General features: G+C 38.0%; 1 protein-coding gene across 4 annotated transcripts in view; it reads left to right on the top strand.

Moving 5' to 3' along the window:
* Nucleotides 1-11,518, top strand: part of LOC144366063 (heat shock factor protein 2-like) — a 47,704-nt gene extending 36,186 nt beyond the window's left edge. For all 4 annotated transcript variants that reach the window (XR_013424911.1, XR_013424910.1, XM_078019306.1 and 1 more), the window contains one exon: nucleotides 11,002-11,518. The gene's annotated coding sequence lies outside the window, so the exon portion shown is untranslated. The remainder of the gene's footprint in view (nucleotides 1-11,001) is intronic.
* Nucleotides 11,519-14,558: the final 3,040 nt, after the last annotated feature.

Genomic DNA, 14,558 nt, shown 5'->3' with positions numbered 1-14,558 from the left:
CTCATATGGGGCAAAAGACTGAGTAAGAAAGAATAAGCCAGAAGTAGAGAGCCCTTAATAATGTGGCTTTGTTAAAACACCGTTGAAGGTTAAAATAATGAAAGCTTTTTGAGTCTATAAACATAGGGTGATAAATTCTATGCAAGACATTAAGTTTGTACTTCTTTTAATACCTCATAATTCATTCAAACATTTTCTTATAGATTTCAGTAGAATTTTTAAATCTCTTCAATGTGGGCCTCGTCTCTTCTTGTCTCTTTTTTTAAATTTTTATTGGTTGCTCAAAACATTACAATGATCTTGACATATCATATTTCATACATTCGATTCAAGTGGGGTATGAATTCTTACTTTTACCACGTGTACAGTTTGCAGGATCACATTGGTTATACGTCCAAGTTGATACATACTGCCATACTAGTGTCTGTTATATTCTGCTGCCTTTTCTATTTATTCCCTCCCTATCCCCCCTTCTGTCCCCTCCCCTCCCATAATCTCTCTCTACCCCAGCTACTGTAATTCATTTCTCTCCTTTTTTCCCCTTTCCCCTCACATCGTCTTATATGTAATTTTGTATAACAATGAGGGTATCCTTCCATTTCCATGAAATTCCCCTTCTCTCTCCCATTCCCTCCCACCTCTTGTCCCTTCCAATTGGTAATCTTCTTTTCATGCTCTTCCAGCCTGCTCTGTTTTGAGTCCCCCTCCTTATATGAAAGAAGACATTCAGCATTTCTTTTCTAGGGATTGGCTAACTTCACTTAGCATAATCTCCTCTAATGCCATCCATTTCCCTGCAAATGCCGTGGTTTTGTTATTTTTTAGTGCTGAGTAATATTCCACCGTGTACAAATGCCACATTTTTTTAATCCATTCATCTGTTGACTGGCATCTAGGTTGGTTCCACATTCTAGCTATTGTGCATTGTGCTGCTATGAGCCTTGATGTAGCTGTATCCCTATAGTATGCTCTTTTTAGGTCTTTGGGAATAGTCCGAGAAGGGGAATAGCTGGGTCGAATGGTGGTTCCATTCCCAGCTTTCCCAGGAATCTCCATAATGCTTTCCAAATTGGCTGCACCAATTTGCAGTCGCACCAGCAATGTACAAGTGTACCTTTTCCCCCACATCCTTGCCAGCACTTGTTGTTGTTTGACTTCCTAATGGCTGCCATTCTTACTGGACTGATTTGGTGTCTTAGAGTGGTTTGAATTTGCATTTCTCTGATTGCTAGAGAGGGTGGGCATTTTTTCCGTGTATTTTTTGATTAATTGTATATCCTTCTCTGAGAAGTGTCTGTTCAGGTCCTTGGCCCATTTGTTGATTGGGTTGTTTGTTTTCTTAATGTTTAATTTTTGAGTTGTTTGTATACTCTGGATATTAGGGCTCGGCACATTTGTATTTTTAAGAATTGGCATAATCAATGAAATGTTCCGCACACGTTTGTAGGAAGATTAACATAACACTCCAGTGACAATACAGTAGTAGAAGGATTGATTTGGACTGACAAGTTGTTCAGTGAATGATATATTACCCATAAATTTGAATTCTCATTATCATAAGGAAGCAAGGTGAAAATAAGAATTTAAGAGAGTGTTGGGGATGTGGCTCAAGTAGTAGCTCCTTCACCTAGCATGCGTGAGGCATGGGGTTTGATCCTCAGCACTACCTAAAAAAATAAATAAAATAAAGATGTTGTGTCCACTAAAGGCTAAATAATCAATATTTTTAAAATAGAATGTAAAATAGTCCATAAATGTTATATACAAACTGTGAAAGTAGATTCTTCAACAGATTAATTGTCTACCTCGAACTAGAATCAGTTGCCTACTGATTTGCCTGGATGATGTTCTCAATTCTGGTTTTTTTTTTTTTTTTTTTTTTTTTTCATTCCACTGGGCAAACATCTGCAGGGCTTTCTTGATGGCAACATAGTGATTACTGAGCTCTACCCTATTAGAAATACAACTAGTTTTCAACTCATGAAAGTCTATAAAAGCCACTTTTTTAGAAGTCTCTAAACTTTGGAACTATTCAATGATACTCTATTTTTGCCAGCAATACACAATATATATATATATTTTAATGTAAAGGGCAAGGTATTGAACAGACACTTCACAGAAGAAGCAATACAATCAATCAATAAATACATGAAAAAAATGTTCAACTTCACTAGTAATGAGAGAAATGCAAATCAAAACTACTCTAAGATTTCATCTCACTTCAATCAGAATGGCAATCATCAAGAATATCAGCAACAATAAGTGTTGGCGAGGATGAGGGGGGAAAAGGTACACGTATACATTGCTGGTGGCACTGCAAATTGATGCAGCCAGTCTGAAAAGCAGTATGAAAACTCCTCGGAAAACTGGGATCGGAAGCACCCTTTGACCCAGCTATCCCACTCATTGGTTTATAACTAGAGGACTTAAAATCAGTATACTAAAAATTCATTAAATTTCATTTTAATTAATACAATTTAACAAAGTGAATTTAAATAACATTTAATATAGATTAAGTCATTGAATATTAACGATATAATAAAAATATTAATAAAATTAATTTTAATAAAAATCCTCTTAGTGGTTTTAGAAACTACAGGTATCAGAGAAATATTAGCTATATATTCTACTTTTGTCTGCTGTCTCATTTTGCCTAACGTAAGCTAGAAACTTTTGTTTATCTTTTATCTTAATTTACCAAGATGAAAATGGGAAGACAAAACACCCAGTAGCTACACACATCAGCTTTTCCTTTGTTTTTTCTAAATTTTGCCTTAACATTGACATTATTTTATCCAGTATCCAGGTATTATGTTTTTATGTTAAAAGCATATGCCGTTTGATTTCAATCTCTTTTCAAATACATATATCTAAATCCCTGTTGCTTCTGTCATACTCACCAGATGACTATTATAGTCTTTTAATTTAATCCCATCTTGATTTTTGCTTTAATCTAACAATTATTTGGAATTGTTTCTATGGCCCTAATTTCATTGTATATGGAATTTTTTTTTTTTTTTGAGGATTCAAAATTCTTCTAATTTTAGATGCACAAGGAATTGCAGCGTGTGTGATAACACCTTTACGGAATTGGCTGGCGTTTTCATTGTGGTCTAGGGCATGGTAAATTTTGGTGGCTGTAGCCTGTGTGTTTGAACATGATATGTAGTTTTGTGTGCATGGTACAACTTCTTGGTATAGCTACTCAGGCTTCTTAAGTGCATTACACAGCTCTTCTCTATCCCCTCCCTGCTTGTTGGTGGTTCCTTGTTTGGGTTCTGAGAGAGGGATGTTCAGTTTATGCCTTTTATTCTGCAGGGTTTCCCATGTTTTTACTCTATATACCCCACGGTGTGGTACCCCAGATAACTATCTTATTGTTGTCCTGTGCTCTGTGATCCCTGGTATGTAATACTGAAAGCATGAAGCAGCCTGTTACCTCTCAGCTTCTGCAAGTGAACTGTTTTCTTGCACGTTGTATATTTGCTTTTGTCTTTTCAACTTGATCTACTCTTTCATAATCTATTTTTGTGTTCATTTTTTGAAATTCTCATTCTTATTTTGGATCACTCAGCATTTTCAAATGTCCTCTTCTAATTTCTATGAAGATTTGGTGGTAGAAGGAGAAAGAGAGGTGAAACATGCTCATTTTCAGCCTTTAAGATTGAACTTCAAATCTTAGTGTAGTTTTGATTTTCACTTCTCTAAGTGCTAGTGATGATGAGCATATTTGCATCTATTTGTTGATTAATTTTATATCATCTTGGGAGAAGTGTCTGTTCAGGTCCGTGGCCCATTTATTGAATGGGTCATTTTATTTATTTATTTATTTGTATTTATGTATGTATGTATGTGTGTGTGTGTGTGTGTGTGTGTGTGTGTGTGTGTGTGTGTATTTAGGTTTGTGAGTTCTTTCTATACCCTAGAGATTAGTGCTCTATCTGATGTGTGATGGGGCAAAACTTTTCTCCCAAGATGTAGGATCTCTATTCACCTCCCAGATTGTTTGTTTTGTGGAGAAGAAACTTTTTTAGTTTGCATCTATCTCATTTATTGATACTGGATTTTAATTCTTGTGCTATAGGAGTCTTATTAAGGAATTTTGGGACTAATCCCATATGATTGGAATTAGGGCCTACTTTTTCTTCTGTTACATGCAAGGTCTCTGGTTTTATTCCTAGGTCCTTGAATCATTTGAGTGGAGTTTTGTGCATGGTGAGAGATAGGGGTTTAATTGCACCTCCCTCCAGTTAGAATGTCAGCGATTTTTGAAAATGGCAGCTATTATGAAGACAACAACAATAAGTGTTGGTGAGGATTTCAGGAAACATGTACACCCCTACACTGTCGGTGGGACTGTAGATTGGTGCAGCCAATATGGAAAGCAGTTTGGAGATTCCCTGGAAATTTGGGAGTAGAACCACCATTTGACCTAGCTATCCCTCTTTTTGGTCTATACCCAAAGGACTTAACAACTGCAAACTACAGGGACACAGCCACATCAATGTTTATAGCAGCAAAATTCACATTAGCTAAATTGTGGAAACAACTTAGTAGATGAATGCATAAAAAATGTGGCATTTATACACAATTAATATTACTCAGATACTTACCCTCTCGCTCAGTCCAGGAGACGCTAGCGACCTTCACTACCTCTGTCAGAGCCTGGTTGGGACAGCTGGTGCCTCGGAGAGGACAGGCTGATCCTGCCTGCCTCCCATGTACCCTTTGTCACAGGGAGCGACATTAATGTGAGACCAAATAAAATCCAGTCATAGACATTAATAGAATATCTCAAAAAAGTATTTAATAAAAAGGCTAGCAAATACAGGGTCTTTAATGAAACTTTAATAAAATTTATGAGACAAGGAAACTGAAAGCACAATATTTTCTTAGGAACTTTTCTGTTTGGTGTTATTCTTTACAATATAGAAGCTTTTCCTAAGAATGCAGGGAGTATGAAATTTCTAAGGCTATCTTGCTGTTTTCTCCATTAAACCCCTTGTCTTTAAAAAAAAAAAAAAAATCTTGAATCTATATTAATCTTTGTGATTTTCTGAGTACCTGTATAACATATTTTTCTCAAGAATGCAGTGAGGTCGCCGTTTCCAAGAGCTCTTAAATTCAGAAATATAAGAAGTGTGTTTCCAGGCATTGAAACCCAAAGGCTCACCTAGACACAATGGAGTGAGCAGAATATATAAAAATCTCTCATGACAAATCTGAACTCTGCTTTTCCCAACCATGTGAAGTCTACTGGAATCAGATTCCAAGTAATTTGGCAAGTGGAAGCCAAATATATAGTTTGATATTCTTCTCGGGAGTAAGCCGTGTGATGTTACAGGAAGGCAGATTTTAGTGCTGCATTTCTGATTGTATCCCCCCAAAAGTTGTTCCATGCATATCATGCAAGAATGTAACCTCCAAAAAATGAATAAATAAAAAAGAGGAAATTTGACGTAAGAAGGCTGGATAATATTTGCATGTTCGTGTGTTTTTACCACACATCATACCTTCTTATTTCTTCCTTGCTCTGATTTGAAGCATATGCTTTCATTTTTCATTTTGGCTTACTATGTTATCACTTAATAATAATTCAGTAAATTTACTTAGAACAAGAAAGTCACGTAATGACTCATGTCTTAGAGATGCTTTCAAATAAAAGTAATTGTGCATTTTGTACCATAGAGTATTCCCAGTGTTTCCTAGAATTGTTGCAACTGACGCTGGAAGCTTTGAAATAGAGCAGGAGGCATAAGGGCTGTGGCTTGTGACCCTTCCCAAAGTATGTAAGATTGATAGACATTGAATGCAGATAAAGAACTATGCATCATTGAATTTTTTCCTGTCACTAAAATGCTAGTAGAGCTCAAGGAATTGTGAGTCTCTTTGTCTACAGTACAGGAAAAATAAGAAATTTAAAGACTTGAGTTCCATACAATTTCTGATAACATACCTTAGGTTCTCAGCTTAAAAACACAAAAAGAGAAATGTCATCATTTTCCATAGCATTTGGAAACTTTACTATCAGAGCTCATCAGTTCTCAGACATTTATATGTTTTGAATACTTGGCCAATGTGACTTTGGGATGCGTCCTCCAGTTGTTGTTTCAGTGATTTTGTTCATGCCTAACAACTGGTGGCATCTTAATTTTGGTCAAATAATGTAAATGTTAAGGTCAAATTTAGAAATAAGAAAGGAAAAGCTGATATGTGTGTAGCTACTAGGTGTTTTTCTTCCTTTTTTTTTTTTTTTTTTTTTTATTTTTGTAAAGTAAAACAAAAGATAAACCAAAAGGTTCTAGCTTAAGTTAGGTAAAATCAAAGAGGAGAAAAAAGAAGATAATGTTGCTAATACTTCACTGCCACCTGTAATTTCCAAAACAACTAAGAGCATTTTTATTAAAATTAACTTTATTGACGTTTATATTAAGTTATATAGTCGATATTAAATAATTCAATCTATATTATGTTAAATTTACTTTGTTAAATTGTATTAATTTAAATAAAATTTAATGAATTTTTAAATATAAATCATACTATAATTTAATATAAATGGAATTTATATTAAATTATCAATAAATTTAATATTTATTGATAATTTAATATAAACAATATCAATTAATAAAATAAATTTAGATCAAACCATAGTATTAATAAAAGAAATTTAAATAATACTACTAATAAGATTAATTTAAATTAGATTAATTTATATTAAATGATAGTGTAATTTGTATTTCAAAATATATTAAATTTTGTTTAAATTAATTTTAATAAAAAGGTTCTGAATGGTTTTAGAAACTACAGGTGTCGGAGAAGTATGTGCTATGCAATCTGCTTTTTCTCTTCTCTGATTTCACCTACTTAAGCTAGAAACTTTTGATTCATCTTTTACCTTAATTTATCAAAAGGTTGTAACTACTCCTATTTTAAAGCTTTTCATCTTTCAAAAACTGTTGTTAGCTTATTTCTCTCCCCAACTTGTTTTGATCCAATGTTTTATAGAATGTGTTTATAAGAATTATTGTAGAGCCCCCAATAGTATGTAGATAAGCAGTCCAGATATTTAATGATACATTCCTACTAATTAACTTTTCCATTGGCAATGGATCACGTGATCCCACTTTGGGGTTGACTCATAGAAATACTCTTCCTTCTGGACATGTTTATCATCTGGAAAACTGAATTAATGTGGAGTGACTTTCGTAGAGAAATGGAAATCGGCAAAATGGATAGGGGTCATAGAATTTGGATTCAAGGCATCTTAGAATTTATCCACTAAGCTTCCTGTTTAGGTCCTCCCTATTGGAATTTTCGCTTGGTAGTTGTACAATGTTATCTTGGATAAACTAAATATTCTCAACGTTTTGCAACACTATATTTGGTTTTCATGTACTCTAAATCGGAGACATCCTTCTTCTGGGTTGGGTTTTTCTTGTTTCCTGTAATTACATGTATCGTTTTTATCTTAATGCCATTAAGTGAGGTTGGAACTAGTGGTTCAAGAAGGCTGCTCTGTACAGTTGCTCGCTAAAGTACATCAGAATTGATAACTGGTGATGATTATCTGCTACATTGGAACAAAATTCTATAAACAAAAAGTGCTACAAAAAACAAAACAAATTTTTTTTTTTAAAAGTACTATAGCAAAAAATCACAACAACAACAACAACTAAAGAAATAAAATAAAATACCCAGTAGCTATCCACTTACATATACCAGCTGTTTTGCTTTCTCTTTTTGTCTACAAACACATGAGTACTTTTTCAAAAGGCCATGCTGTAAAACATAAAAAAAAAAAAAGGGGTTATGGCTTCTTTAGAATAATGCTAAATATTTAGAAGATCCTGGAGTACAGCTCTGGCCCTATTGTCCGGGGACACTGGCAACGGTGTAAAGGTGGGTTTAAAAAGAGGATGCCCTGGTCCACCAAGTCCAACTCCAGCTAGGTTACTAAGAGGCACAGCTGCAGAACGTGGAACCAAGAGTGGATTCCCGTTGGTGCTTCTGCCAGCTCTTAATTTGGCTCCATCTTTAACATTTCCTGGTAAAGAGTTCTGGGAAAGAACTCTGAAGCACAGGTTGTTGATTTGGTTTCAGAGGTATGTCGGGGACACTTTTTGAAGCCCCTCCAAGCCAACTCCTCATCCACTTACCGACACCACCATAAGAATCTTTATTCAGCAAGTGCTGCATTTGGTCCTTTGGAATGTCCAGGATGCTCCCCATCAACTGCAATGCTTCAGGACGTTTGCCTTTTGGTGTCTGGAGATGAGCGATAAAAAGGTTTTGCATGAGGACTTTGTCCACTTTTCCTTCTGCGCTGTTGCCCAAAGTGGACGATTTCTGTTGTGCGTGGTCCAACATTTCTTTTCGGGGCTCCTTTTGTTTTTTCAGTTCTTCCATCTGTTCTTCCTCGAGATCTAAGTCTTCTCTCGGTCTGGAAGCAGAATCCAACAGAGCATTCGCTTGATCCAAACGTTCCCGCAGTGATGCTACTTCTCCTTCTAGCTTTTCGGCCTTGTTCTTCCATTCAGCTATTGACTGTTTTTCTTTGGCTAATTCGGCAGAATGCAGAGCTTTCTCTTCTTCTTGGAAGTGCTCTAGAACCCTTTTCAGGTTACTTGATGACAGGGCACACTGTACTTCTTGGTCCCGTAAGTGTTGAACCTCGTTTTCTCTTAGGATTTTTACTTTGGTCTCTTGAAAAATATCAGAATTCAATGTTTGAGCATCTCCTCTCTCTCCAGGCAACTGGGCTTTTAGTTCTTCAATAGTTTTCTGCAAGTTCTTAATTTCCTCCTCTAAAATTAACTGGCTATACGCAGCATTCATCTGCTCATATTGGTACTTAAATTCATCCATTTCCTCCTCCTGCTCCTGTAAAGACTGAAGTAGTTGCATTTTACGCTGGTTTTGATTTTCAGTTATATTCAGATGGTCTTGAATTTCATCTTCCAGATGATTTTTGACTATATTCAGTTGAGATACCTCCAATTCTAGTTCTGTGATAGCATCAAGAGCTTCAGGCTCAGCCACTGGTACAGCTTGATTGTGCTGTTCCCGAAGTATTTCCAGTTCTACTCGCAGATAGTTGTTTTCTGCTTTCACGTAGGTAAGACTTCTGTCCTTTCTTTCAACGGATTGCCTTAAAGTTTCATTTTCTCTTAAGGCCTGAGAACACTTATCTAAATCCTTTTGTAGTTGTGAACTTTTTTCTTCGAGTTTTTCAATAAAAACTTCTTTCTCATTTATGACTTGTGTCAATCGCTCCTCTTCTTCTATGTAAGATGCCAAAATTTCCTCAGTTTCTTTTTCATCAGCAGTCATTTGCTCAATATTCTTTTTGAGTCCTGCTATTTCAAAGTCCTTCTCTTGATTGAGTTGAAGTGCACATTCGTGTTTCAGCTTTAAGTAAGAGGTCTTCAAATTGTGTGCATTGGAGAGTTCCTCAATAGTCTGCCTGTGATTATTTGCTTCTTCCAACAGTCTTTTTTCTGCCTGGTGCAGTTTGGCTTCAGTCTCTTCTTTGTCTCTTTGGAGAGTCTCCGTGATAGTGTCTCTTTCTTGAGAGATCTGATTGTAAGCAGCAATAGATTCTTCCAACTTACGCCTTACATCGTCACGTGCTAAAATCAACATTTCATTTTCCGTCTTGAGTTCAACAGCAACTTTCGTTAAGTCTTCATTGAGCTGTTCCTCTTCAGAAAGATTTTGCCTTAGGTTGCTCACTTCAGCTTCTCGTTCTTTAAGCATGTCATCCTTCCAGTGACTGTTCGAGTCTTCGTTCAGAGAAGTTGGATACTTACTCTTAAATCCAGACAGCTCCTCTTCAAGTTGTCTAATGTGATCCTTAAGCCCCAGGTTTTCCTGCTGGAGGTTTAAACTATTTTTTTGTGACTGATTTAGCTGATCTACTAAATCTTCTACTTTACCTTCAAGCTTCTGCTTAGTTAAATGCAAATCACTGAGGCTCTGCGCATTCTCAGTTAACTTCTCCTTCTGCACATGCAACTCTTGGGATATGTTCATTTGCTCATCCTCAAGTTGACGAACTCTCTTTTTTCCGTCATCTCGATCTTGTTCCAACTTCTTGATGACAAGGTCTCCTTCATTTTGTTGTTTGGATAGCTCATCTTGTATCAAAATCATGTGCTTTGTAGCTTCCTGATTCTGATGATCCAGTTCTTCTAACTCAGCTATCAGCATTTTCTTCTCATTGATAGTCTGATTCAGTTCTTCCTCCTTTGCCTTCAAGTGAAGTTTTAAGTCTAGTAATTGTACATTCAAATTCACGTCTGTTGAAGCTCTGCTTTTCATGACTTGATAGTCACAGCTCAATTTTGACAGTGACATCTGAAGTTCCTCTTTTTCTTGACTCAATGATGACTTCTCTTTTTCTAAAGCTTCAACATGCATTTTAAGTTTCAGATTGTCTTCAGCAAGGCGGTTATCCTGGTTTAAACCACTTAGTCTCACGATTTCCTTCTCCGCATCAGCCAGGGCTCGTTGAAGCCTGAGCACTTCTTCCACTGCTGAATGCTGAGGAAGGGTTCTTCCCTTTTCTGCCACAGTAGAACTCTGCTCCCAAACTGAAATTTCATGCTGATGATCATCTATGTCTGGACTGTGGTTTGGTTGAAGAGTCTTGATAGTATTTAGTACTTTGCAGATTTCACTCGAGTCAGAATGGTGTGTTCCCTGAGCCTCAGCAATCTGCCTCGAGTGGCCAACTTCAGATTCCTGTTTTGCAACTTCAGTTGATAATCTGTTTGTTTCTTGTTGTGATACAATTATGTCACTAAAGTCCGTGTCATCATCACGAAAGGCTGAAGAATGACTACCGATCAGGGAACCGAACGGAGCCGGTGCGGTTGTTGTTGGCACACCACAAGCTCCCGAGCGTACTGATTGAGCAGCTGCCCGTAGTTGGAACATTTGATCTTGCAGTACAGTCTGTCCTGCTTTAAGATGGCTGACCTCTACCTCTTTCTGTTGCAGTTGATCTTGGCAACTTACAGACTGATGGTTTCTTTGTAGCTCTGGCGCTTCATGCTTTTCTTCCAGGTCAGTACAATACTTTTTCGGTCTTTCATTCTCACATCTTAGTGTGGAATCAGTAGTTTCCATTTCCTTTCTCCGACAATGATGTAAAGCTGCTTCTGGGTCTCCTAAGTCATCCAGAAGCATGTCCCTGGTGAGGGTGGAGCTATGGCCGGTGAGGAAAGCCAAGCTGCTCCCCACCTGAGCCAAGAAGTGGCCCAAGCCTGAGCCCAGGCCTCCAAACCAGGCCGACATCGTGGCCACTTCAGCGAGCCATCGGACCAGCTCTGAGAAGCGCGTCCATCACCATCCACTTCTCTGCCCCGAACGTCCTCCGGCGTTGCCGGGGTCAATTATGACCCAAGCGCTCAGAATTCCTCAGAGCGCGGGGTTCCTGGGGCTCCACCAACCACCAATCATCCCTCCCTGCCTGTAAACTCAGAAGCCTGTCCTGCGCTTTGACCAGGGACCTGCAGCCAGTAGCACACTCACCCCCTGCAGGGCCTCTGCTTCTTCCCTGCACTTGCCTGTCAGCTATTGGCTCACGGGATTGGGCAGGGTTGGCTGGGAGGAGCTAGAGATCCAGGAAAGTGTCCTAGTTTGAGTCCCAAGGCAGTGTGCTGTGGAGCCAGGAAGAATCAATGTTGTAGATGAAATCCAAAGGTAGTTCACTGGACAGTTCCCTCTTGTCTGGGAGAGGTGGGCTTTTTGTCCCATTCAGTTGCATTCAGTTGACGAGGTGAGGTCTCGCTCCACATTAGAGAATGGAATCTATGTAACTAAAAGTCCCCGATTCAAAAGTAAATGTCACCCCATAACACCAGCACAGACACACCCAGAATAAAAGTTGGCCAAGTATCTGGGCATCGTAGCCCAGGCGAGTTAACATATAAAATTAACCATCACAAAGTCTTAATCAGTCTCAGAATTCAAAGTATAATATGGATTAGATTTCACTAAAGAACCATCTTTACCCTTTCCAAAAGTAAAGTTTTGCTGTTAATCTATACATTTTCGAGTTCATTTGAACATTATTTGGTCCTTGTTAATTCTGATTGAAGTTTATTTAGGTGCTCAAAAATTCCGCTTAAATTTCACTTAAGAAAATTTGTTTTAGAGCCAATGGGTTGATGTCCACTTAACCTATTGTTGTTTATCAGTGCCAGATATAATCCAGGTTTCAAGAGTACAGAGTGAAATAAAAAGTTGAGAAATTTTCTACTATGGAGTAACAATCCTAAATGTAATTCCCATACCTCTGAGGATCAGAAGGAGTTAAGATAAGGCCCTGCTTTCCAAGGTGTTTAAATTCCAACAAGTTAATGAGGAGGCAGTTTTGTAGAGTTGGGGACAAAGCAAAGAGATGAAGCACGTGGGCTGTAACAGACATACCCATTGGGACCAGAGCAATTTTGGAGCTAAACTGACAGAACGCATTTATAAGACCTCTCTCACAAGCATGAGTTGAACAGTAAATGACAACATAGTGTGTAGTTCTCACCTGATGGCTGGTGCAGAGAAAGTGGCCAACAAACAGAGCCTGCTGCCACTTTGTTCCTATTTGCTTTTTGTTTTGTTTAGGATCATTTTCCTTATTACCCTTTAGAAGGGGTTTGGGTTTGCTCCCATTACTCTCTTCCCAGAGCCCATTTTCAGGAGACTCTTTTCCTTGAGCTGTTCTTTCTCTATGTCTGTTCAGGAAACAAAACCTCAAGGTGGCAGAAATAAAATTTAAAAAAAGGAAGAATTTTTGGAAAGTTAATGGTTAAGTAGATCCTAAGGATTATATGAATCACCTCATAATGTCTCTTGCCTTCGAGATAGCGGAGCAAGTAGACATAATGACTCCGATTGCTATCAGAAACTAGTGACTGCATTTGTGTCCTGGGCTAGAAAAGGAAATCTTCTTGGTCCTTCTTATTCATCTCCAAATCTGAGAGAGAAGTCAGGCCTGTGTTAGTCAGTCTCTCCTCATAAAAGACTAATATAAAAATTTAAGCCCCTCTTAGCATCTGCTGAAGTGAGAATCCACGCTGTACCCCAGCTGTGTCTACTGTTGAAGAAGGCGTCAACAATACCAAGTGTCCTTTTCTCCCTTTAGACCATTCCTCCTGTGTGTGTGTGTGTTTGTGTGTGTGAGAAGACTTTTTCATCACTTTGACAACATACCTGAGAAAATTAAATGAGTAAATATTTATTTTGGTTCAATTTCAGGCTCCATTGCTGTGGCCTGAAGTGAGGCAGATTACCATGGCAGAGAGCCTGGCTTCAAAACAGAGCTTCTCAACTCATGGAGATCAGGGAAATGGTGAGGGGAAGAGAGGACTGAGGAATATGATGTACCCGTCCAGGGAATCAACTCCAATGGCCTACCCTCCAACTAGGCCCTACCGCCCCCACAGTTTTGACCAACTCCCAATAGTCCTGTCCAATCATGAACCCATCAGTGGATTGATCCACAGATGACGTTAGAGCTCAGGATTCGATTCACCTTTCTGTAGAGTCCGTTCTGAATGCTGGTAGATTGGGGTCCAAGCTTTCAACACATGACCTTTGGGCAACATTCCAGATCCAAATTATAGCAGGGTGCCTCCTTCTCTTTAGGTGTTCTGTGTTTGTTTATTGTTTTCAATCACAAATAATGATCCTTTTTCAGTGTAAGACCTATCACATTTGGCTTGAATCTGGTTCCAGTGGTGGTTGCTCCTCCTGCTGAAAGGCATTTCTGATCACTCAAGATTCAGTCTTCTGGCATGGTTCGCTCTGACCACAGCTGTTTGTCATTTTATATTTCTATTATGAGAGAGAAACCTACCTACTGTATTCGAAACTGACCATCCAAATGAAAGCATTTCTCTTCTTCCAAAGAGAATGTTTGGAATGTTCCTGGAAGCTATGGGGGATATGGAGGGAAAACCCCGGCTCATTCGCGAGCACATGTGACAAAAAGCATCCAATAATCATAAGGGTATCCTTATACATATATTCAGTGCCCAAAAAGCACAAGGTATTGTGATAGATACTGTGAACAACATAAAGCTGTGTTATATACATTTCCTGCTGTGAAGTGCAATTGAATACAGTCAATCAGTGGAGAAGATGTTCCATAGAGTGATCCTTGAATTATAGTACGAGGTCAGCCATTGACGACTGTGGTGGTGAGGATCTCATATGGGGCAAAAGACTGAGTAAGAAAGAATAAGCCAGAAGTAGAGAGCCCTTAATAATGTGGCTTTGTTAAAACACCGTTGAAGGTTAAAATAATGAAAGCTTTTTGAGTCTATAAACATAGGGTGATAAATTCTATGCAAGACATTAAGTTTGTACTTCTTTTAATACCTCATAATTCATTCAAACATTTTCTTATAGATTTCAGTAGAATTTTTAAATCTCTTCAATGTGGGCCTCGTCTCTTCTTGTCTCTTTTTTTAAATTTTTATTGGTTGCTCAAAACATTACAATGATCTTGACATATCATATTTCATACATTCGATTCAAGTGGGGTATGAATTCTT

The sequence above is a fragment of the Ictidomys tridecemlineatus genome, chromosome 8 (genome assembly GCF_052094955.1).
Source record: "Ictidomys tridecemlineatus isolate mIctTri1 chromosome 8, mIctTri1.hap1, whole genome shotgun sequence".
Lineage (NCBI taxonomy): Eukaryota > Metazoa > Chordata > Mammalia > Rodentia > Sciuridae > Ictidomys > Ictidomys tridecemlineatus.
The sequence above is the reverse complement of the archived record's forward strand: the minus strand, read 5'-3'. Positions and strand labels throughout refer to the sequence as shown.